We start from the raw sequence: 24015 nt of genomic DNA on the forward strand, positions 1-24015 counted from the left end.
CTGCCTCGTCTAAGCGGCAATAGGCTGTGCTAAAGTTAATATGCTTAGCTGACAAACCACACAATGCTGAAGAGTTGTGAACAGCTGTGAAAGAGCAGACAGATCTGTGTCTCACACCGCTGATTCTACAGCCAGGCATGGTCGTGTGTGACAATGGCCGGAACCTGGTGGCAGCTCTGAGGCGAGGCAAGCTCACACACGTTCCATGCCTGGCCCATGTGCCTAACCTCGTGGTTCAGCGTTTTCTCAAAACCTACCCGGATCTGCCAGACACCGCCTGTGTGCCCATTTTAGAAAGTCAACTATGGCTTCCGACGCTCTTGCCGTGCTTCAGCAGCGTTTGCAGCTTCCAGCTCACCAACTGATCTGCAATGTCCCCACGCGTTTGAAATCTACATTGCAGATGTTGGGAAAGATTTGTGAGCAGAAGAGGGCAGTTGTTGACTACCAGCATCAACAAGGCCGTTGGTATTCAGGTCAGACTCCACACATAAAACCTCCGGAGTGGACATGGATGTCAGACATTTGTACCATCCTCCAAAACTTTGAGGACTCCACCAAGATGGTGAGCGGCGATGACGCCATAATTAGCATCACCATCCCGCTTCTCTGTCTTCTGAAAAGCTCTCTGCTCACAATTAAAGAGGATGCATTGCAGGCAGAGCACGATGAGATGGAGCAAGGAACATACAGGTTGATTCCACACAGCCCAGCCTCATCTCATCCCAATGTGAATTGGGTGACAATTAGTGTTGAGCCACCCCCGTAGTGTTCGGGTTCGGTTCGGTTCGTCGAACACCGGGATGTTCATGGAACTGTTCGTCGAACACCTTAGAACACCGTCGAACACCGTCGAACAATGTTAAAACCAATGGCAGGCAAACAAAAACACATAGAAACACATAGAAAACACCTTCAAAGGTGTCCAAAAGCTGACAAACTGTTCAGAAGACACTCTCTTTAAAAAAGCCGGCCGGCAATTCAGCAGCAGCATACACCGGTACCCGACAATTTAGACAAGAAGGAATAGAGCATCACACATAGATTAGGTAGAAACATGTCAGTCACATATATAAGAAGTACAGTGACGGTGTTGGTTACTGTACTTGTCATTTAGTGTTAAAGGATTTATTTAAAAAAATATTAGTGTTTTCATGCACGGTCTCTTTAAAAAAGCCGGCCGGCAATTCAGCATCAGTACCCGACAATTTATAACAGAAAGAATAGAGCATCACACATAGATTAGATAGATAGAAACATGTCAGTCACATATATAAGAAGTACAGTGATAGTGTTGATTACTGTACTTGTCATTTAGTGTTAAAATAAAGGATTTATTAAAAAAAAAATTGGCGTGGGGTTCCCCGTAATTTTAGTCTCTAACGGAGGTTAAGCAGACGGGTGGGGCAGATGCTTGAAGCCTGGGAAGGGGATAATACCCACGGAGCTTCCCAGGCTACTAATATCAGCCCCCTGCTGAATACCTAGCCTTTACTAGCTATTAAAATGGAGGACCCCAAAAAAAATTACGTGGGATCCCCCCTATTTTAATAGCTAGCAAAGGCTAGGCAGACAGCTGGGGGCTGATATTAATAGCCCAGGAAGGGTGCCATGAATATTGGCCCCCTCCCAGGCTAGAAACACCAGCCGTCAGCCGTCCCAGAAATGGCGCATTCATAGGATGCACCAATTCTGGCACTTAGCCTCGCTCTTCCCACTGCCCTGTAGCGATGGCAGTGGGGTAATAGGGTTGGGGTTGATGTTAGCTTATAATGCCAGCTGACATCAAGCCCAGGTTAGTAATGGAGAGGCGTCTATAAGACACCCCCATTACTAACCCCATAGTCAAAGTTACAAAAAAACACAAACACCCAGAATAAAGTTGTCACGGGTGTGTTGCCACGAAGATCGTCACGAGTACACAGCCTGACTTCTCGCAGCTGACTTGTTGGTGCTTTGTGTTTTCTCGGCAGTGTAGGAGTTAATTCTCTCTCTCTCTGGGCTAGCTGAGGTCCAGCCTCGCCCAGCTGCAATCAATGCTTCTTTAGTGAGACTCCTTTATATTCCTGCAGGTCTGTTTGGGAGGTGTCGGTGAAAGCTTTTCATTCAGACTTACAGAGCGGATCGTGGTGTTTGGAGTTGCTGAGATAAGTGTATTTGGAAGTGTGTTTTCCCTTTCCTCGCTTTATCATTTATCTCCTTTCCCGTTGGTGTTCCCTCTGTTGTAGTTGTTTAGAAGTTGTATGCAAGGTGGTTTTGGTTTTTCCCTTGTACTGTCTCGTTCGTCTAAATACTGTGTGTGGGCATATTATTTCTGGTTCCCTATTGTTGTGATCGGGGTCCTTCTCAGGACTAGATTACTGAGGTGCAGGGATCTTCAGGAGGTAGGGGTTACGCTGGCGGCCTGGACCTCTGTACCTTTAACAGTACCTCCAGGATGAGGGATTAGTCAGGGCCCCAGCTTAGGGTCAGCTTAGGCCCCCTACCTCCAGTATTCTGTGACAGTGTGACATTTTCACCGACCATCTTAGTTTTTCTCCAGCTACCATGGATCCTGTAGCCGGTCTAGCTCGGCAGTTGCAGAGTTTGTCCATGGGGCTGGCGGACGTTAGGTCCAAGGTTTTGCATCCTCTGGAGCAAGCCGGACCAGAACCTAAAGTAGCTCTCCCTGACAGGTTCACTGGGGGGCGGGACAAGTTTTTTGTTTTCCGGGAGGCATGCAAATTGTACTTTCGGCTGCGGCCTCGGTCATCGGGCAGTGAAGAACAAAGGGTGGGAATTGTCATCTCGCTCCTACAAGGGGACCCACAATCTTGGGCGTTCTCTCTTCCCCCAAGCTCCCCGGTTCTCCAGTCAGTGGATAGGTTTTTCGCTGCTCTGGGACTCGTATATGATGACCCAGATCGGATCTCCCTTGCTGAGTCTAAGTTACGTAGGATTCAGCAGGGAGATCGTCCGGCGGAGGAATTCTGTTCGGAGTTCCGTAGGTGGGCCACGGACACCCAGTGGAATGACCCGGCTCTTAGGAGCCAGTTTTGTCATGGTTTATCCGACAAATTACAGGATGTGTTGGCACAGTATGACTCTCCCGCGTCACTGGAAGCCGCTATGGCCCTTGCTATTCGCGTTGACAGACGGCTTCGGGAGAGGTGCGGGATAACTCTACCCCCTGTAATGTCTCCACCTCCTACAAGGTCCCCTCATATGGTGGTTCCCCTGGTCAGTCCGGAGGAGCCTATGCAATTAGGAGGGACATCATTTCGGGGAAGGGGACCGGTGGGGCGCCATTTTTTGGAGGGGGCAGTTCATCCGGTCACCGTCATCACCGATCACAAGAACCTGCTATATCTGGAGTCCGCTAAACGTCTGAATCCCAGACAAGCTAGGTGGTCATTGTTTTTTACCAGGTTTAATTTCGTCGTTACATATCGTCCTGGGTCTAAAAATGTAAAGGCGGATGCCTTATCTCGTAGTTTCCCTGGGGCCGGGAATACGGACGACCCGATTCCTATTCTTCAGGAGGGGGTGGTGGTTTCGGCAGTATGCTCTGAGCTGGAGGAGGAGATATTGGAGGCTCAGGGAGACGCCCCTGTTGGACCTCCGGGGAGACTGTTCGTTCCAGATCAGTTGCGACAAAAGGTGATCGAGGCACACCATAACTCAGTTTTTGCAGGACACCCGGGGAGTAAAGCAACTGTGGATCTCCTCTCGCGTCGGTTTTGGTGGCCTAACTTACATAAAGAGGTGGTAACTTTTGTCGCGTCCTGTGGGGTTTGTGCGCGCTCTAAGACCTCACATACCCGTCCGTCTGGGGCCCTCTTACCTTTGAAGATCCCGGAGCGTCCTTGGACTCATCTGTCTATGGACTTTATTACTGACCTCCCTCCGTCTTCGGGTAAAACGGTCATACTCGTTGTAGTGGACAGGTTCAGCAAGATGGCACATTTTATCGCTCTTCCGGCTCTCCCTAATGCTAAAACTCTTGCGCAGGTGTTCATTGGGGAGATTGTGAGGCTTCACGGGGTACCCTCCGAGGTGGTGTCTGATCGGGGGTCTCAGTTTGTGTCCAAGTTCTGGAAGGCGTTTTGTGCACGGCGGGGGATGCATTTGTCATTCTCGTCGGCTTTTCATCCTCAGACCAATGGTCAGACGGAACGTATGAACCAGAGCTTGGAGACATATCTTCGGTGTTTTGTGTCAGAGAACCAGGAGGACTGGGCTTCTTTCCTACCTCTGGCAGAGTTTGCTCTCAATAATAGGCGGAGCGAGTCCACTGGTAAGTCCCCGTTTTTTGGGGCATATGGTTTTCACCCCCAGTTTTGTACTTTCAGTAGGGGGGGCTCTTCGGGGGTTCCGGAGGAGGAACGATTTTCCTCATCTCTCGCTTCAGTATGGAGAGGGGTGCTGAAGAATCTGAATACTATGGGGAACCGATACAAACGTATGGCTGATAGGAGGAGAGTGTCTGGTCCGGACCTAAGTGTGAACGATCAGGTATGGTTGTCTACCAGGAATATTAAACTTAAGGTTCCCTCCTGGAAACTGGGTCCCAGGTTCATCGGGCCGTACAGAATCAGTTCTGTTATTAATCCGGTGGCATTCCGTCTTGACCTCCCCCCTACGTTTAAAATTCACAACGTGTTTCACAGATCATTGCTTAAGAGGTATGTGGCGCCGGTGGTACCGTCACCTTTACCTCCCCCTCCTGTGGTTGTCAATGGTAACTTGGAGTTCCAGGTATCGAGGGTCATTGATTCACGCTTTAATCGCCGGTCCCTTCAGTACTTGGTTCATTGGAAGGGGTATGGTCCTGAGGAGAGGATGTGGGTTCCTGCGTCGGATATTAACGCAGACCGATTAGTTCGGGCCTTCCACACGACTCACCCGGATAAACCTGGCCCTGAGGGTCCAGAGGCCCCTCGTAGAAGGGGGGGTACTGTCACGGGTGTGTTGCCACGAAGATCGTCACGAGTACACAGCCTGACTTCTCGCAGCTGACTTGTTGGTGCTTTGTGTTTTCTCGGCAGTGTAGGAGTTAATTCTCTCTCTCTCTGGGCTAGCTGAGGTCCAGCCTCGCCCAGCTGCAATCAATGCTTCTTTAGTGAGACTCCTTTATATTCCTGCAGGTCTGTTTGGGAGGTGTCGGTGAAAGCTTTTCATTCAGACTTACAGAGCGGATCGTGGTGTTTGGAGTTGCTGAGATAAGTGTATTTGGAAGTGTGTTTTCCCTTTCCTCGCTTTATCATTTATCTCCTTTCCCGTTGGTGTTCCCTCTGTTGTAGTTGTTTAGAAGTTGTATGCAAGGTGGTTTTGGTTTTTCCCTTGTACTGTCTCGTTCGTCTAAATACTGTGTGTGGGCATATTATTTCTGGTTCCCTATTGTTGTGATCGGGGTCCTTCTCAGGACTAGATTACTGAGGTGCAGGGATCTTCAGGAGGTAGGGGTTACGCTGGCGGCCTGGACCTCTGTACCTTTAACAGTACCTCCAGGATGAGGGATTAGTCAGGGCCCCAGCTTAGGGTCAGCTTAGGCCCCCTACCTCCAGTATTCTGTGACAGTGTGACATAAGTCCTTTAATTGAAATAAAGACACAATTCTTTATTGTTCTAAATTAAACCATACTTACCGTCACGCCCATTCCAGCTGAAGCAAACGATCTCCTGCAATAAAAGTAAAATAATAAACCAACATCATCCTTACCTTTCCTTGGTTCCCACGACAGCTTCAGCACTGCTACATTCACATGACAGGCTGGACCGCAGCAGAATGCTGCCATCCAGCTTGCCATGCCACAGAGACTGAGAAGCGCAGGCATGCTTGCGCTCCTCAGTGTCTGGCTGTGACGGCATCCAGATGAGCCGAGTTCATGTCCAATGAACTCAGCTCACCTCATGCACGTCACTGACAGCGTGGGAAAATTCTCCTGCGCATGCGGTGGGTGCAGGAGAATTTTCCCACGCTGTCAGTGATGTCCATGAGGTGAGCTCATGTCCAATGAACTCGGCTCACCTCATGCACGTTACTGACAGCGTGGGAAAATTCTCCTGCTCAAGCGCTGAGTGCTGAGAATTTTCCCACGCTGTCAGTGACGTGCATGAGGTGAGCTGAGTTCATTGGACATGACCTCGGCTCATCTTTATGCCGTCACAGCCAGACACTGCAGAGCGCAAGCATGCCTGCGCTTCTCAGTCTCTGCGGCATGGCAAGCTGGATGGCAGCGTTCTGCTGCGGTCCAGCCTGTCATGTGAATGTAGCAGAGCTGAAGCTGTCGTGGGAACCATGGAAAGGTAAGGATGATGTTGGTTTATTATTTTCCTTTTATTGCAGGAGATAGTTGGCTTCAGCTGGAATGGGCGTGATGGTAAGTATGGTTTAATTTAGAACAATAAAGAATTGTGTCTTTATTTCAATTAAATGACTTTATTCTGGGTGTTTGTGTTTTTTTTTAACTTTGACTATGGGGTTAGTAATGGGGGTGTCTTATAGACGCCTCTCCATTACTAACCTGGGCTTGATGTCAGCTGGCATTACAAGCTGACATCAACCCCAGCCCTATTACCCCACTGCCACCGCTACAGGGCAGCGGGAAGAGCGAGGCTAAGTGCCAGAATTGGCGCACCCTATGGATGCGCCATTTCTGGGGCGGCTGACGGCTGGTGTTTCTAGCTTGGGAGGGGGCCAATATTCATGGCACCCTTCCTGGGCTATTAATATCAGCCCCCAGCTGTCTGCCTAGCCTTTGCTAGCTATTAAAATAGGGGGGACCCCACGTCATTATTTTGGGGGTCCCCCATTTTAATAGCTAGTAAAGGCTAGGTATTCAGCTGGGGGCTGATATTAGTAGCCTGGGAACCTCGGTGGGTATTACCCCTTTCCCAGGCTTCAAACATCTGCCCCAGCCGTCTGCTTAACCTCCGCTAGAGACTAAAATTACGGGGAACTCCATGCCAATTTTTTTTTAAATAAATCCTTTATTTTAACACTAAATGACAAGTACAGTAATCAACACTATCACTGTACTTCTTATATATGTGACTGACATGTTTCTATCTATCTAATCTATGTGTGATGCTTTATTCTTTCTGTTATAAATTGTCGGGTACCGATGCAGAATTGCCGGCCGGCTTTTTTAAAGAGACGGTGCATGAAAACACTAATATTTTTTTTAATAAATCCTTTAACACTAAATGACAAATACAGTAACCAACACTGTCACTGTACTTCTTATATATGTGACTGACATGTTTCTATCTATCTAATCTGTAGTGCCGGCGTCCCTGCCCTCTGCTAGGCAGGGACGCTGTTCCCCTCACCGCTCTGCTCCGTGCCCGGCGTCCCTCTCCCGCTCTGCTGGCAGCGTGCGCTCCTTCCCGGCCACTGTGCTTAGGGCGCGCGCCATCCCTCCCTCTTAAAGGGGCCACGCTCGCCGTCCTAAGGAGTCCCCGGCCAATGGCCGGAGGACTTTACCATATATAAGGCACCTCCTCCAAAATGGAGGTGCCCGAGCAATGTTGTTGCACCGTTCTACTCTGCTTCAGCCCTCAGGTCCCGTTGCCAGTTACCTGCCAGTTACCTGCCAGATTCCTGCCAGCTTGCTGTCCTAATCCTGCCTGATTTCCTGTTACCTGCCTGCCTGCCTGAGGTCCGACGGTCTGCCTTACAACTCCGGTCAGTCTGTCTATGGACCAGCTTGCCCGCTCACCTGGGAGCGCTTCTCCGCTACCTGCCTGCTTGCCTGCCCGGAGGCTCCGCTGTCACGTGCTGTGACCACCAGCTATTCCAGACTCTTGCCCGCTCACCTGGGAGCGCTTCTCCGCTACCTGCCTGCTTGCCTGCCCGGAGGCTCCGCTGTCACGTGCTGTGACCACCAGCTATTCCAGACTCTTGCCCGCTCACCTGGGAGCGCTTCTCCGCTACCTGCCTGCTTGCCTACCTGGAGGCTCCGCCGTCACGTGCTGTGACCACCTGCTATTCCAGAGACTCTCGCTTGCTCACCTGGGAGCACACATCCTCCATCTGCCTTGCTAGCCTACCTGGAGGTTCAGCCATCACAGGTCATACCTACCCTTTACCTAGAGACTGCCCCGGTCACTTGCCGTGACCTCCAGCCCGTTCTTCCAGAGACTGCCCCGGTCACTTGCCGTGACCTCCAGCCCGTTCTTCCAGAGACTGCCCTGATCACTTGCCGTGACCTCCTGCCCGTACACCCAGAGACTGTCCCGGTCACCTGCTGTGACTGCCTGCCTGGTCGCCACCTGCTCCCTTACAAGGACTGCTCCCTTGTATAGTAGCCCAGAGGTTCCGCCTCCCAGACCCGTTACAGTTTGCTCGGGCCATGGAACCCGGTGGCACCCAAGCTCCCTCGCTCTCGGACCTGTGTCATGAACTGTCCCGTCAGAGGTCCCAACAGGAGTCCATCCTGGATCACCTGCGGAATGTCAATACTCGCCTGGACACTCTGACTGCTCCACCAACAACCTCCGCTTTCTGCACCTCCTCGCTTCGGAGGCGACTCAGCCCAGGCTCGGGGCTTCATAAATCAGTGCACCCTGCACTTTGAACTATTGTCCCACCAGTTTAACTCCGACCGAGCCAAAATTGCATTCATCATGTCATCATGTCCCATCTCACCGGGGAGGCCCTGGCCTGGCTAAATCCTCTATGGGAGAGAGGAGACCCCCTGGTGTCCAACTTGCCTGCTTTTCTCACGGCTTTCCGGAAAGTCTTCGACGAACCCGGACGGAAGACCTCATCCGCATCATCGTTGCTACGCCTCCGTCAGGAAAGTCTCACCGTGGGCCAATATGCCATACGGTTCCGTACCCTTGCCTCGGAGCTGGCCTGGGATAACGACGCTCTGGTTTCCGTCTTCTGGGAGGGTCTGTCCGGCCGTATTAAAGATGAACTTGCCGGTCGGGACATTCCTACCACTCTCGATGACTTAATAACTCTTGCCACCCGGATTGACCTACGGTTCCAGGAGCATGCCAGAGAGGTCACCTGTGAGAGGAGGTTACCACGTCTAGCTCCTACTTTTCAGAAACCCGTCACTCCTTCTGTCTCTAACCAGGTACACCCTCCTGAGCCTATGCAGGTCGACCAGACCAAGATGGTCAAGACCCGTCAGGACTTACGCCGTGCCGAGGGGACCTGCTTCTACTGTGGCAGTAAGGAGCACCGGATCTGTGCCTGCCCGGAGAGGTCGGGAAACGCCTGTGTCTAGGTTCGCTCAGAGAGGTCCACCTAAACAAGAATAAATCCTCTCCATCCCTGCTGTTGTCAGTTTCAATCGTCTACGGGGAGAACCGTTATTTCGAACTAGCCCAACTGGACTCTGGAGCAGCCGGGAATCTTATTTCACAGTCCCTGGTAGAGAAATACCGCATCCCCACCAAACCTCTGGCTGTACCCTTGTCTGTTGCTGCCGTGGATGGGGGGCTCTTACCACGCCCCATCCAACTCATCACCGAATCCATTACTCTGCAGGTGGGAATGCTGCATTCTGAAAGTATCTCCTTCCATGTTCTGCCTGGACTCTCTCACGCCCTCTTGCTAGGCCTACCTTGGCTCCAGAAACATGCACCCGTTCTTGACTGGCAGACCGGAGAAGTCCTTCGCTGGGGACAGGGCTGCCATAAGACCTGTCTGGTTCCCGTTCATCCCGTCCGTCCTTCTCCTACCCCAGCTAATCTACCTGGACTTCCGATTCCTTATTGGTCTTATGCTGATGTCTTTAATAAAAAGGAGGCAGAGACACTACCCCCTCATAGACCATACGACTGCCCTATCGACCTGTTACCTGGTACTTCTCCTCCCCGTGGGCGTATTTATCCATTATCCGCTGCTGAGACCCGGTCGATGTCCGAATATATTGAGGAGAATCTGACCAGGGGATTCATCCGGAAATCTACCTCCCCGGCGGGAGCAGGCTTCTTTTTCGTCAAAAAGAAGGACGGCTCTCTCCGTCCCTGTATAGACTATAGAGGCCTTAACCAGATCACGGTGAAGAATAAGTACCCCCTTCCGCTCATTCGGGAGTTATTTGATCGTCTGAGGGGGGCTAGAATCTTCACCAAACTGGACCTCCGTGGGGCGTACAACCTGGTTCGTATCCGTCAGGGGGATGAATGGAAGACGGCATTCAACACCCGGGACGGCCATTATGAATATCTGGTAATGCCCTTTGGCCTCTGTAACGCTCCTGCCGTCTTTCAAGAGTTGGTCAATGACATCTTCCGGGACCTTCTCTACTTCTGCGTAGTGGTGTACCTGGACGACATCTTGGTCTTCTCTCCGGATCTCCAGACTCACCGGAGGGATGTTCGTCAGGTCCTGCTCAGGCTCAGGCAGAACCATCTCTACGCTAAATATGAGAAGTGCCTCTTTGAGCAGACCTCGCTTCCGTTTCTGGGCTACATTATCTCTCAGACCGGCCTACAAATGGATCCTGAGAAACTGTCTGCCATCGAGAAATGGCCCCGACCAGAGGGGTTGAAGGCTATTCAACGGTTCCTGGGCTTCGCCAACTATTACCGCCTCTTCATCCCGCACTTCTCTTCCCGGACTGCCCCAATTTCCGCGCTCACCCGTAAGGGTACTAATCCCAAAGAGTGGCCGCCCGAAGCAGAGGAGGCCTTTCTTTCCCTAAAACAGGCCTTCTCTTCCGCCCCGATGCTGCATCGCCCGGACGGCAACAAGCAGTTCTTCCTGGAAGTTGACGCCTCCTCCTCTGGAGCCGGAGCGGTACTTACTCAAAAATCTTCTTCCGGGAGAATGGTAACTTGAGGCTTCTTCTCCAAACTCTTCTCCTCTTCTGAGCGCAACTATTCCATAGGAGACCGAGAGTTATTGGCCATCAAGCTGGCGTTGGAGGAGTGGCGTTACCTACTCGAGGGGGCTCTTCATCCGGTAATAATTTACACTGACCACAAGAACTTGGCTTACCTCCAGCATGCCCAGAGACTTAACCCGCGCCAAGCCCGGTGGTCCTTGTTTTTTTCTCGCTTTGATTTTGTTCTTCATTTTCGCCCGGCTGACAAAAACGTCAAAGCAGACGCCTTGTCCCGATCCTTTCTGGTGTCCGATCTCGAGGAAGAACCTAAACATATCATCGATCCCGCCAGAGTAATGCAGGTGGCTCCCGTGAGTCTAAATCGTCTCCCTCCCGGTAAGACGTTTGTTTCAGTACCTGATCGGGAGAAGATCCTACACTGGGGCCATTCGTCTAAACTAGCTGGCCACGCCGGTCAGAAAAAGACCCTCCAGCTTATTGCCCGGCACTATTGGTGGCCTACCCTGCACAAGGACATAATAGACTTTGTTTCTGCCTGTGTGTCCTGCGCCCGCAACAAAGTCCCGAGACATCTGCCAGCCGGACGCCTCCTTCCGCTTCCTGTACCTGCTGCCCCTGGCAGCATATAGCAATGGACTTTATAACTGATCTCCCCGTCTCTGCCGGTTGTACGGTCATTTGGGTGGTCGCTGACCGCTTCTCCAAGATGGCTCACTTTATTCCCCTGCCAGGCCTTCCGTCTGCACCCGAGCTGGCTAAAGACTTTATCCGCCACATCTTCCGTCTTCATGGCCTGCCCCTCCACATCGTGTCGGATCGTGGGGTACAGTTCACCTCACGTTTCTGGAGAGCCACTTGTAAACTACTAGACGTCACCCTGGACTTCTCTTCCGCTTACCACCCACAGTCCAATGGTCAAGTGGAGCGGATCAATCAGAACCTGACCAGTTACCTCCGGCACTTCGTTAATGCCCACCATTCTGACTGGGTGGATCTCCTACCATGGGCCGAGTTCTCTTATAATAATCACGAGAGCGAATCCTCCTCCAAATCCCCGTTTTTTGTAGTCTTTGGTCAGCATCCACGGATTCCTTTTCCTGTCTCCACCTCTGTGGACAACCCGGCTGCGGAATCTCTCGTTAGCAAATTTTCCTCCATATGGGAGAGTACCCGGTCCGCACTCCTTCTGTCATCCGAGCGTATGAAATGACACGCTGACAAAAAACGCCTGGATCCTCCACAATTTCGTCCAGGAGATAAAGTCTGGCTCTCATCTAAATATGTTCGACTCAAGATACCTTCTTACAAGTTAGGACCTCGGTTCATCGGCCCTCTGGAGGTCATCAGTCAGATCAACCCGGTGGCCTATAAATTGAAACTCCCGGCCAACTTACGGATCCCTAACTCCTTCCATGTATCTCTCCTCAAACCCGTGGTGCTTAACTCTTTTTCCAAGTCTACAGGTACGCCTCCTGCTCCGGTTTCTGCTGAGGACGAGTTTGAGGTAGAGAACATTCTTGCCACCAAAAGGGTAAGAGGAAAGACCTTTTTTCTGGTAGATTGGAAGGGGTTTGGTCCTGAGGAGAGAACGTGGGAGCCCCGGGAGAACATCCATGCCCCTCTCATCCTAGCTAAATTTCTATCTGGCCTAAAAAAGGGGGGGCCTAAAGGGGGGGGTACTGTAGTGCCGGCGTCCCTGCCCTCTGCTAGGCAGGGACGCTGTTCCCCTCACCGCTCTGCTCCATGCCCGGCGTCCCTCTCCCGCTCTGCTGGCAGCGCGCGCTCCTTCCCGGCCACTGTGCTTAGGGCGCGCGCGCGCGCCCTCCCTCCCTCTTAAAGGGGCCGCGCGCGCCGTCCTAAGGAGTCCCCGGCCAATGGCCGGAGGACTTTACCATATATAAGGCACCTCCTCCAAAATGGAGGTGCCCGAGCAATGTTGTTGCACCGTTCTACTCTGCTTCAGCCCTCAGGTCCCGTTGCCAGTTACCTGCCAGTTACCTGCCAGATTCCTGCCAGCTTGCTGTCCTAATCCTGCCTGATTTCCTGTTACCTGCCTGCCTGCCTGAGGTCCGACGGTCTGCCTTACAACTCCGGTCAGTCTGTCTAAGGACCAACTTGCCCGCTCACCTGGGAGCGCACATCAGCTACCTGCCTGCTTGCCTGAGGTCCGACGGTCTGCCTTACAACTCCGGTCAGTCTTTCTATGGACCAGCTTGCCCGCTCACCTGGGAGCGCTTCTCCGCTACCTGCCTGCTTGCCTGCCCGGAGGCTCCGCTGTCACGTGCTGTGACCACCAGCTATTCCAGACTCTTGCCCGCTCACCTGGGAGCGCTTCTCCGCTACCTGCCTGCTTGCCTGCCCGGAGGCTCCGCTGTCACGTGCTGTGACCACCAGCTATTCCAGACTCTTGCCCGCTCACCTGGGAGCGCTTCTCCGCTACCTGCCTGCTTGCCTACCTGGAGGCTCCGCCGTCACGTGCTGTGACCACCTGCTATTCCAGAGACTCTCGCTTGCTCACCTGGGAGCACACATCCTCCATCTGCCTTGCTAGCCTACCTGGAGGTTCAGCCATCACAGGTCGTACCTACCCTTTACCTAGAGACTGCCCCGGTCACTTGCCGTGACCTCCAGCCCGTTCTTCCAGAGACTGCCCCGGTCACTTGCCGTGACCTCCAGCCCGTTCTTCCAGAGACTGCCCTGATCACTTGCCGTGACCTCCTGCCCGTACACCCAGAGACTGTCCCGGTCACCTGCTGTGACTGCCTGCCTGGTCGCCACCCGCTCCCTTACAAGGACTGCACCCTTGTATAGTAGCCCAGAGGTTCCGCCTCCCAGACCCGTTACATAATCTATGTGTGATACTCTATTCTTTCGGTTCTAAATTGTCGGGTACCGGTGTATGCCGCTGCTGAATTGCCAGCTTTTCATGTTTCACTGTGAGCACTGTTCCCATCGATTTGGGCAACCACTGTAATGCCACAACCACCATGACTGTGGCATTACAGTGAGTGGCAGACAATCCCTGCATGATTGGTGCTCTAAATAGCGCCAGACATGCAGGACACGCTTTTGGTGCACAAACAGTTATCGAACATAACTTCGAACAGCCGAATTTTTTGCAAATCGTTCGCGTTCGTCGACCAACTCGAACACCGCCCAAAACAGCTCGAATTTGAGATTGGCGAACAGTTCTAGTGGAACACCGCTCATCTCTCGTGACAATGAGGAAGAGGAGGAGGAGAAGGAAGAACAGGAGCTAGTTTTCTGCGCTATAGATGGTACTACCTTCACAACTGTCATACCGTCTGTTCAGCGTCGATGGCCTGAGGACAGAGAAGAGGAGGAAGAGGAGGAGGATGAGGAGGAATGCATGGTCAATTGTCCTCTTGGTGAGGACACGGAAGTTTTGCCTCTTTGCAGTCTGGCACACATGGCTGAGTTTATGTTACGCTGTCTTTCCCGTTACCCTCGCATTGTCCAAATTTTGGGTGACAGTCATTATCGGTTGGTGACACTTCTTGACCCATGCTACAAGGAGAACTTACTGTCTCTTATTCCCACGCAGGACAGGCCTAATAAATTGGGGCAGTTCGAGAAGGCCCTTGTTGAGTAATTATTAGTGTTGAGCGAGCACTAAAATGCTCGGGTGCTCGAAGCTCGGGCCAAGCTCACCGTGATACTCGGGTGCTCGACCCGAGCAACGAGCCCAATGTTAGTCTGTGGGAGACCCAAGCATTTTTGCGGCGGCACCCCCCGGCAGTCTGTAGAAAGCCTAAAAAGTGCCCAAAATGATAGTGACAGTGCTCAAATGACATTGGGACAGCATTGGGATCGCCCCAGGAAGCATTTCTGACCCCCAGGTCACTGCTGTCAACAACGTGTCACAGGTATTGAGCCGCTTTTACGGGCTCACAATAAAATGTTCAAAAACTAAACTGAAACTGCTTTCCTGTGAAATATGTTAAAGAACATCCTTTCCAGGGTAAAGACTGGCGTATAAGGTAAAATAAATAACCAAAAACAAAAAAACTCCTCCACACCTTGGGCTATGTTCACAAGTAGCATTTTTTATGCATTTTTGCACTTTTGTATTGCTTTCAACCGTGACAAATGCATTCACCGGGAAATGTCATTTTAGCATTTTACAACCTTATCTGGCCATATGCTGTGTGACATATGCATACAATGCTGAACAGACATGGGAACAGCATGGGGAAGACCCCTGGAAGCATCTCTGACACCCAGGTCACTGCCTAAAAGTGTGCCCATCAGAAGTGATCCTTGCCGCATCAGAAGATGCAGACTTGCAACTATCCCTGTGCAAGTCCTTGTCCCAGGGCAGTGTTCAATTGTACCTCCCCCATTCCTTGCAATGCAAGCGCAAGTATGCAGCCTGCCATCCACCCACCCCCAGGCTGCAATACCATACTGCTTGATTGCTTGCACTTGAAATTGGGCCTTTTAGGCATGTGGAGGCGGAATCTGGCCACCACGTCATGGCTGCGTCGGTGGCCTGGTATCCATACTCGGTCCCGAGCCGCCCCGCGGCCGGGTGCCCACACACGGTCCCCAGCCGCCTGGGGACGGCCAGGTGTCTATAAATGGTCCCCAGCTGCCCCTATTTGTCCCGGTGCACCTTATACACAACCGCCATACCAAAACATTACCTGTGCTCTCCCCAGTGCATTTAGTGGGAAGGACAGCCTAACCACAAACACGTGGACAAGTGAATGTGGCCCGGGATGGTCCATCTCACTGACGCCTTCACACTGGGTTAATATTGTGGAAGCCGGGACACAGTTGGACACTGGGATGCAACACGTCCTCCAGACATAGAGGATTGCGGGTCCTGGGTCCTGGGTCAATCAGGCTTCAACACAAAGTTCAAAAGGTAGATAGCAGCAGTGGTCGGCCTCCTACACACCGAGTAAATTATTCATGATCATGAGGACATCCATCTCCTTTGCTTTCTGATCCTTGGAATGCAAGCGCATGTATGTAATAGCAGCTAGACCTGAGGTGGTCAGCGTTTTGGCGCATATCCTACCTCCTCCGAGGATTGCTGGATGTTTTCCTGCTACTATCCCAGTTCTATGACTCCCGTTAAAACACAGCTTAAGGTGATGAATGATGGATGAGGTGGTGGCAAAGGAGAAAGAGCAGGAGGAACAGTGACCATTCACATCAATATCAGGCCAGTCAACCACACATGTCTTGTAGGATATGTTTCTGTATCAAAAGGAGCGGTTCGGCTACAGTTATAGGGCATACAGTGAGTGCAATGCCTACCAAAAATTTCGAGGCACTCCAATGCCCCTTGGAAGTGACATGGAAGTCAGAGGGCCTTAACTAAACCGTTTTTTCCATTTATAGCAACTGGGTCTCCTGTACACTTTTGACCTAAGCAGTGAATGAAAGGCTTTCCAAAAATTATGAGGAACTGCAATGCCCCTTGAAACAGACGTGGATTACATACTAAAAACCTTCTAACCATTATTGGGGAGTGGATCTCCCTTAGTGTTCGCCTATGCATTGAAAAGCAAAAGCTGACTAAAATTAGGAGGAAATTCAATGTCCGTTGGAAGGGTCGTGGAGTTCAGAGTGGTTTAACAAGACAGTTTTAATGCCCCTTGGAAGAGATGTGGAGGTCAGAGTGGTTTAACAAGACGGTTTTAATGCCCCTTGGAAGAGACGTGGAGGTCACAGTAGCTTAACAAGATGGTTTTAATGCCCCTTGGAAGAGACTTGGAGGTCACAGTAGCTTAACAAGATGGTTTTAATGTCCCTTGGAAGAGACTTGGAGGTCAGAGTGGTTTAACAAGATGGTTTTAATGACCCTTGGAAGAGACGTGGAGGTCAGAGTGGTTTAACAAGACGATTTTAATGCCCCTTGGAAGAGACGTGGAGGTCATAGTGGTTTAACAAGACCGTTTTAATGCCCCTTGGAAGAGATGTGGAGGTCAGAGTGATTTAACAAGACGGTTTTAATGCCCCTTGGAAGAGACGTGGAGGTGTTAAATAATACTCTTTTCTGTATTATTTTCTCTACTGAGGACTTCTCAAAGTATCAATATCACGATATTCTTATAAAAAAATGTATCGATTTATTCTTGGATTGTCCATTAAAAAGAATCATATTTCAGCAAGTACATACAATAATTAGTTATTAAGTAATTGTCCATTTGTCCATAATTAGCTTAATTGTTGAGATTCACCCATCTTTCCCGGGATCCTGGCTGGTAAATCACGTCTTTGTCCAGCACGTGTCCGGCCTACATGTCAGCTGCTTCTCAGCATGTAGATTCTTCTTCTGTGTCCTGTGGGGTGGGAAGAGCGAGAGAGCCCTCCGCCTCCAACGATGGGTTTTTATAGACCGGTCATATGGCACCTGTTCTCTGCCTATGGTAGTGAACTAAAAATACACACACAAATGGCTGATGCAATCCTTGTGCAATGTATAGAACTCAGAATTAAGAATAAAATGAATATCCATAATTAATTATTTAACATTCCCCCCTTTTTTGAGGATAAAAAGACTTTAACTGAAAATCCTCAAAAGAAGATAGGTTCATCCTTAGGATAACAATCATTTTTTTCTTTCCTTCTTCCTTGGCAATATCATTTAATTTCCATAATAATAATAATAGTATCCATATCAGATTACTGTTATATAATGGTGTGAATTCATGTTATGGTAAGCCGTGACTAATATTCATTTAACATGTATAATTAGACTTTCCTAAATCAAAATCGAAGTAATCACGGGTCCAATCGTCATCATCTGATGTCATCGGGTCTTCGTCTCTTCTTCATAGCAATATTCTTGTATTAGACATTACTTTATTAAATATTAATGTGTTTTCTCAATTGAGATATTGGACTGAAATCAAATCAAAAAATGAGAATTGAAAATGAAAAATGGAAAAATAAGAATAAAGTAAGAATAAAATTTGAAAATGAAAAATAAAAATAAGAATAAAAAATGAAAATAAAAATAAGGCCTTCATATGTTAATGATAAATGAAGAGTAATTATATTCTCCATGAAAATACCTTTATATTTCCATTATCTGGATAATTTCATATTTGTCATAACCTTGTATTACCAAAAATATTAAATTATGCAACTTTGCATGTAATACCCTTCTTAATTATACCATTGTACCTATTAATATTTTACCTTTATTAAAATGTGTGAAAAATAAGTATTGATCAAAAGTGATTATGTAATCAGGATCAAAAACACATTTCCCCCTTAATACCAAAAAATATTATTTTATAAAATAATTTATGTATATATCAGAACCAAATTAAAAATAGTTATTCTTCTATAAATATTTTGCATAAATTTCATATCGATGAGTAGCATAGATTTGTCTAATGAGAGGTGTGTACCTATTTAGGTAACCATTAAAAAATAATAATATCATAGTTATTCAAGGATATTATCATGTGGAAAATTATTCTAAATGTAAATTTGCTTTGTAAACCATTTTGATGTGTGGTTGCTCTTATCCACTATTTAAATCAATAAATAACAATTGCTAAAGAAATATAGAAATATATATATACTGTATGTAGATAATACTTAATTATGTATCATAATTTTCTCAGAATTAAATATATTTGTGTACCTTCACATAAAGAAACGTTTTTCTTGCACACGAGGCATCACATTCGGTTACTTAGCAGCTACTCACATTAATTCATCTTTCACTCTGACAGTCACAGATTCATTCAACTCAAACATTCCACATATGAAGTTATAGATATATATATTTAACCCAAAATTGTTGTATCCCAATTTATCAATGCGCATTGTCATATCAATTAAATTTAATATCTTAATATTTCTTTGAATATTCCTCAAGTACATATTATATAATATGAGAGTAATTCACTGAAACTTAAGACGCTTGAAAAAAAACTCTTGACTTGCAAAAAATAGAAATGTCCTAGATTCTTTTTTACTCATTGGCTGCCAGGTTTAAGTTACATCAGCTGGAAATAGAATGAATGGAATTCTATACTATTTACTCAAAGTTCAAAGGCTGCAACTGTCACACGTCATGCAGTAAAGCTACTTGTTATAAAATAAACACTTCATGCACAGAAAGTATTAGTAAGTGTTACACAAAATATAGTTAACTAGTTATATTGTTATTATATTAAAATGTTATACACATAAAATCATGCAATTTCTTCCACTTCCTGTGTGAATAAAGAAATAAATCCATTTTAGAGTTGTTTGATCAAATCCTGCTTTGGAATGAAAACTCTAAGGAAATATAAAAAAAGAAAATTAAATATCAAATTCATACAGAAAAATAATTATTTAAATATCTTATACATATATTGGTTGGTTCTAATGTAATTCAAAATATTGATATTTTAATTTATATGTGAAGTTCTAATTTATTAATTAATATTTTTTTTAATTATTACTATAAATATATATATATATATCCAATTATACACAATTTCTACTTAGACAAGTGTATATATATATATATATATATATATATATATATATATATATATACAGTACAGACCAAAAGTTTGGACACACCTTCTCATTTAAAGATTTTTCTGTATTTTCATGACTATGAAAATTGTACATTCACACTGAAGGCATCAAAACTATGAATTAACACATGTGGAATTATATACTTAACAAAAAAGTGTGAAACAACTGAAAATATGTCTTATATTCTAGGTTCTTCAAAGTAGCCACCTTTTGCTTTGATGACTGCTTTGCACACTCTTGGCATTCTCTTGATGAGCTTTAAGATTTAGTCACCGGAAATGGTCTTCCATCAATCTTGAAGGAGTTCCCAGAGATGCTTAGCACTTGTTGGCCCTTTTGCCTTCACTCTGCGGTCCAGCTCACCCCAAACCATCTCGATTGGGTTCAGGTCTGGTGACTGTGGAGGCCAGGTCATCTGGCGTAGCACCCCATCACTCTCCTTCTTGGTCAAATAGCCCTTACACAGCCTGGAGGTGTGTTTGGGGTCATTGTCCTGTTGAAAAATAAATGATGGTCCAACTAAACGCAAACCGGATGGAATAGCATGCCGCTGCAAGATGTTGTGGTAGCCATGCTGGTTCAGTATGCCTTCAATTTTGAATAAATCCCCAACAGTGTCACCAGCAAAGCACCCTCACACCATCACACCTCCTCCATGCTTCACAGTGGGAACCAGGCATGTAGAGTCCATCCGTTCACCTTTTCTACGTCGCACAAAGACACGCTGGTTGGAACCAAAGATCTCAAATTTGGACTCATCAGACCAAAGCACAGATTTCCACTGGTCTAATGTCCATTCCTTGTGTTCTTTAGCCCAAACAAGTCTCTTCTGCTTGTTGCCTGTCCTTAGCAGTGGTTTCCTAGCAGCTATTTTACCATGAAGGCCTGCTGCATAAAGTCTCCTCTTAACAGTTGTTGAAGAGATGTGTCTGCTGCTAGAACTCTGTGTGGCATTGACCTGGTCTCTAATCTGAGCTGCTGTTAACCTGCGATTTCTGAGGCTGGTGACTCGGATAAACTTATCCTCAGAAGCAGAGGTGAATCTTGGTCTTCCTTTCCTGGGGCGGTCCTCATGTGAGCCAGTTTCTTTGTAGCGCTTGATGGTTTTTGCAACTGCACTTGGGGACACTTTCAAAGTTTGCCCAATTTTTCGGGCTGACTGACCTTCATTTCTTAAAGTAATGATGGCCACTCGTTTTTCTTTACTTAGAATTTGTATTATGGCAAGAAAAAAGCAGCTAACAGTCTATTCAGTAGGACTATCAGCTGTGTATCCACCCGACATCGGCACAACACAACTGATGGTCCCAACCCAATTTATAACGCAAGAAATCCCACTTATTAAACCTGACAGGGCACACCTGTGAAGTGAAAACCATTTCCGGTGACTACCTCTTGAAGCTCATCAAGAGAATGCCAAGAGTGTGCAAAGCAATCATCAAAGCAAAAGGTGGCTACTTTGAAGAACCTAGAATATAAGACATATTTTCAGTTGTTTCACACTTTTTTGTTAAGTATATAATTCCACATGTGTTAATTCATAGTTTTGATGCCTTCAGTGTGAATGTACAATTTTCATAGTCATGAAAATACAGAAAAATCTTTACATGAGAAGGTGTGTCCAAACTTTTGGTCTGTACTGTATATATATATATATATATGAGCTATTAGAAATTATGTAACTACAATTTTGCTGTATAAGATTACAGTGCTGGCCAAAAGTATTGGCACCCCTGCAATTCTGTCAGATAATACTCAGTTTCTTCCTGAAAATGATTGCAATCACAAATTCTTTGGTATTATTCTCTTCATTTAATTTGTCTTCAATGAAAAAACACAAAAAGAATTGTCCTAAAGCCAAATTGGATATAATTCCACACCAAAAAGGGGGTGGACAAAAGTATTGGCACCCTTTGAAAAATCATGTAATGCTTCTCTAATTCATGTAATTAACAGCACCTGTAACTTACCTGTGGCACCTAACAGGTGTTGGCAATAACTAAATCACACTTGCAGCCAGTTAACATGGATTAAAGTTGACTCAACCTCTGTCCTCTGTCCTTGTGTGTACCACATTAAGCATGGAGAAAAGAAAGAAGACCAAAGAACTGTCTGAGGACTTGAGAAACCAAATTGTGAGGAAGCATTAGCAATCTCAAGGCTACAAGTCCATCTCCAAAGACCTGAATGTTCCTGTGTCTTCCGTGCGCAGTGTCATCAAGAAGTTTAAAGCCCATGGCATTGTGGCTAACCTCCCTAGATGTGGACGGAAAAGAAAAATTGACGAGAGATTTCAACGCAAGATTGTATGGTAGGATACCCAGGAAGACCCCACTTCTTACCCCGAGACATAAAAAAGCCAGGCTGGAGTTTGCCAAAACTTACCTGAGAAAGCCTAAAACGTTTTGGAAGAATGTTCACTGGTCAGATGAGACAAAAGTAGAGCTTTTTGGGAAAAAGCATCAACATAGAGTGTACAAGAAAAAAAAGAGGCATTCAAAGAAAAGAACACGGTCCCTACAGTCAAACATGGCGGAGGTTCCCTGATGTTTTGGGGTTGCTTTGCTGCCTCTGGCACTGGACTGCTTGACCGTGTGCATGGCATTATGAAATCTGAAGACTACCAACAAATTTTGCAGCATAATGAAGGGCCCAGTGTGAGAAAGCTGGATCTCCCTCAGAGGTCATGGGTCTTCCAGCAGGACAATGACCCAAAACACACTTCCAAAAGCACTATAAAATGGTTTTAGAGAAAGCACTGGAGACTTCTAAGGTGGCCAGCAATGAGTCCAGACCTGAATCCCATAGAACACCTTTGGAGAGATCTCAAAATGGCAGTTTGGAGAAGGCACCCTTCAAATATCAGGGACCTGGAGCAGTTTGCCAAAGAAGAATGGTCTACAATTCCAGCAGAGCATTGTAAGAAACTCATTGATGGTTACCAGAAGCGGTTGTTCGCAGTTATTTTGGCTAAAGGTTGTGCAACCAAGTATTGGGCTGAGGGTGCCAATACTTTTGTCCAGCCCTTTTTTGGAGTTTTGTGTGAAATGATCAATGATTTGATTTTTGCTTCATTCTCTTTTGTGTTTTTCCCTTGCAAGCAAATTAAATGAAGAGAATAATACCAAAGAATTTGAGATTGCAATCATTTTCAGGAAGAAACTGAGTATTATCTGACAGAATTGCAGGGGTGCCAATACTTTTGGCCAGCACTGTATATATAATGATACATTGTATAACATTTTGATACAACATTATAATTACAGTTTTTCCTTAGCCATTCCCTGAACCAAATCTTCTGTCTCTCTCAAATATCTCCAGGAAGGCCCTATCTAGAAAATTTATTTTTCTATTCTTCAAAACCTCAGAGAACTGTCTGTCCTTCTGTCCACATTCCATAATGTCACTGTAAGCTGGTCATCTCACCTGATTCTGTCCATTAATTTCAGCCATTTACCTTTTTAGAGAGTCACAGTTCTGACTGAGAGTTAACTCTTTCTGTGAAGAGATGGACCTTTGAATCACCTGATATGGCTTATAACATATATGAAATCTTCTGCGTATTTCATAGAGTTCATTATGGAAATGACTCATTCTAGGAGAGTTTGATATTGGCTTTTGGTTAGATTTTACCTTTTCTGGTTTTATAAATTTAGCTTGATTTATTTTCTTTTCACGATTCTCATGTTTTCTAACAGAATCCAGCCACTGCGCACATTAAAATAGAGATTATTTTTGTAACGTAATAACTTGAGATACTGGATTTAAGAATTTGAATTTTTGTACAAAAATGCTTATCATTTGTTGTAATTTTCCATTTTTGATGAGAGCTTTGTACAACCGTTCAAATATGGGCATGAATGTATATGTACATTCCTTCCTATCAATCCTTAATTTCTGCAGATCTTCTACGTTGGGAAAATCTTTTGTGACACAATAAATCAAATATCTTAATCTGTCCGAATCATTTTCCTATCCATTAGGAGAGTCATTTTCACAGGGCATTAAATTTAAACGTCTGGAAAATGTCACAGGAATCCACATTTTAAATAATTGATTCCTCTCCTCATTGGATAAATTAAACTTATCAGAGAAGCTCTCAAATGTCTGAATTTCTACAGGCATGGATTTTGACATCATATTTTGGCATGATTTTGTATAATTTTAGCAAATTTTTCCTCATATTAATTTGGAGTTGAGCCTGGGTAATTTCTGAATTCTCTGACATTTTTAGTGACCCTTGTACGTCAGCTCCTCCTGCGTCACTCACGTCTCCTCCCACATCACCTAATATGTCAGTTTCTCGTATGTCAGTCATGTCTCCTCTCATGTCAGGTTTCTGTATGTCCATCTCTTGGTCAGACGCAAGGTCACCTTCAGTTACAGACACGTGTCTCAAATCTTGTTCAATTTCCACATTACAGTCAGAATCAGTATCACCATCTGACACTTCTTCTACACTATTGTCCTGCTTAGAACTCTCAAGTACAAAATTATGAAATACATGTACAAGATGTACAATATTCCGCAATTTGTGTTTCTCTATTTATCAATTTAGAAGTTAACTGTAAATTTAAATTCTCCAATTCACATTCTCTATATAAACTAAGCCACAAACCGTCTAAGTCATTTTCTTCATTAACTCTAAAATTAATCTTGCTTTGTTTAGCAAAAGAAGAAATGATATCCATATTTT

Source organism: Phyllobates terribilis, unplaced genomic scaffold (assembly GCF_046119375.1).
Source record: "Phyllobates terribilis strain yellow unplaced genomic scaffold, ASM4611937v1 Scaffold_11__3_contigs__length_659146591, whole genome shotgun sequence".
NCBI classification, from domain to species: Eukaryota; Metazoa; Chordata; class Amphibia; order Anura; family Dendrobatidae; genus Phyllobates; species Phyllobates terribilis.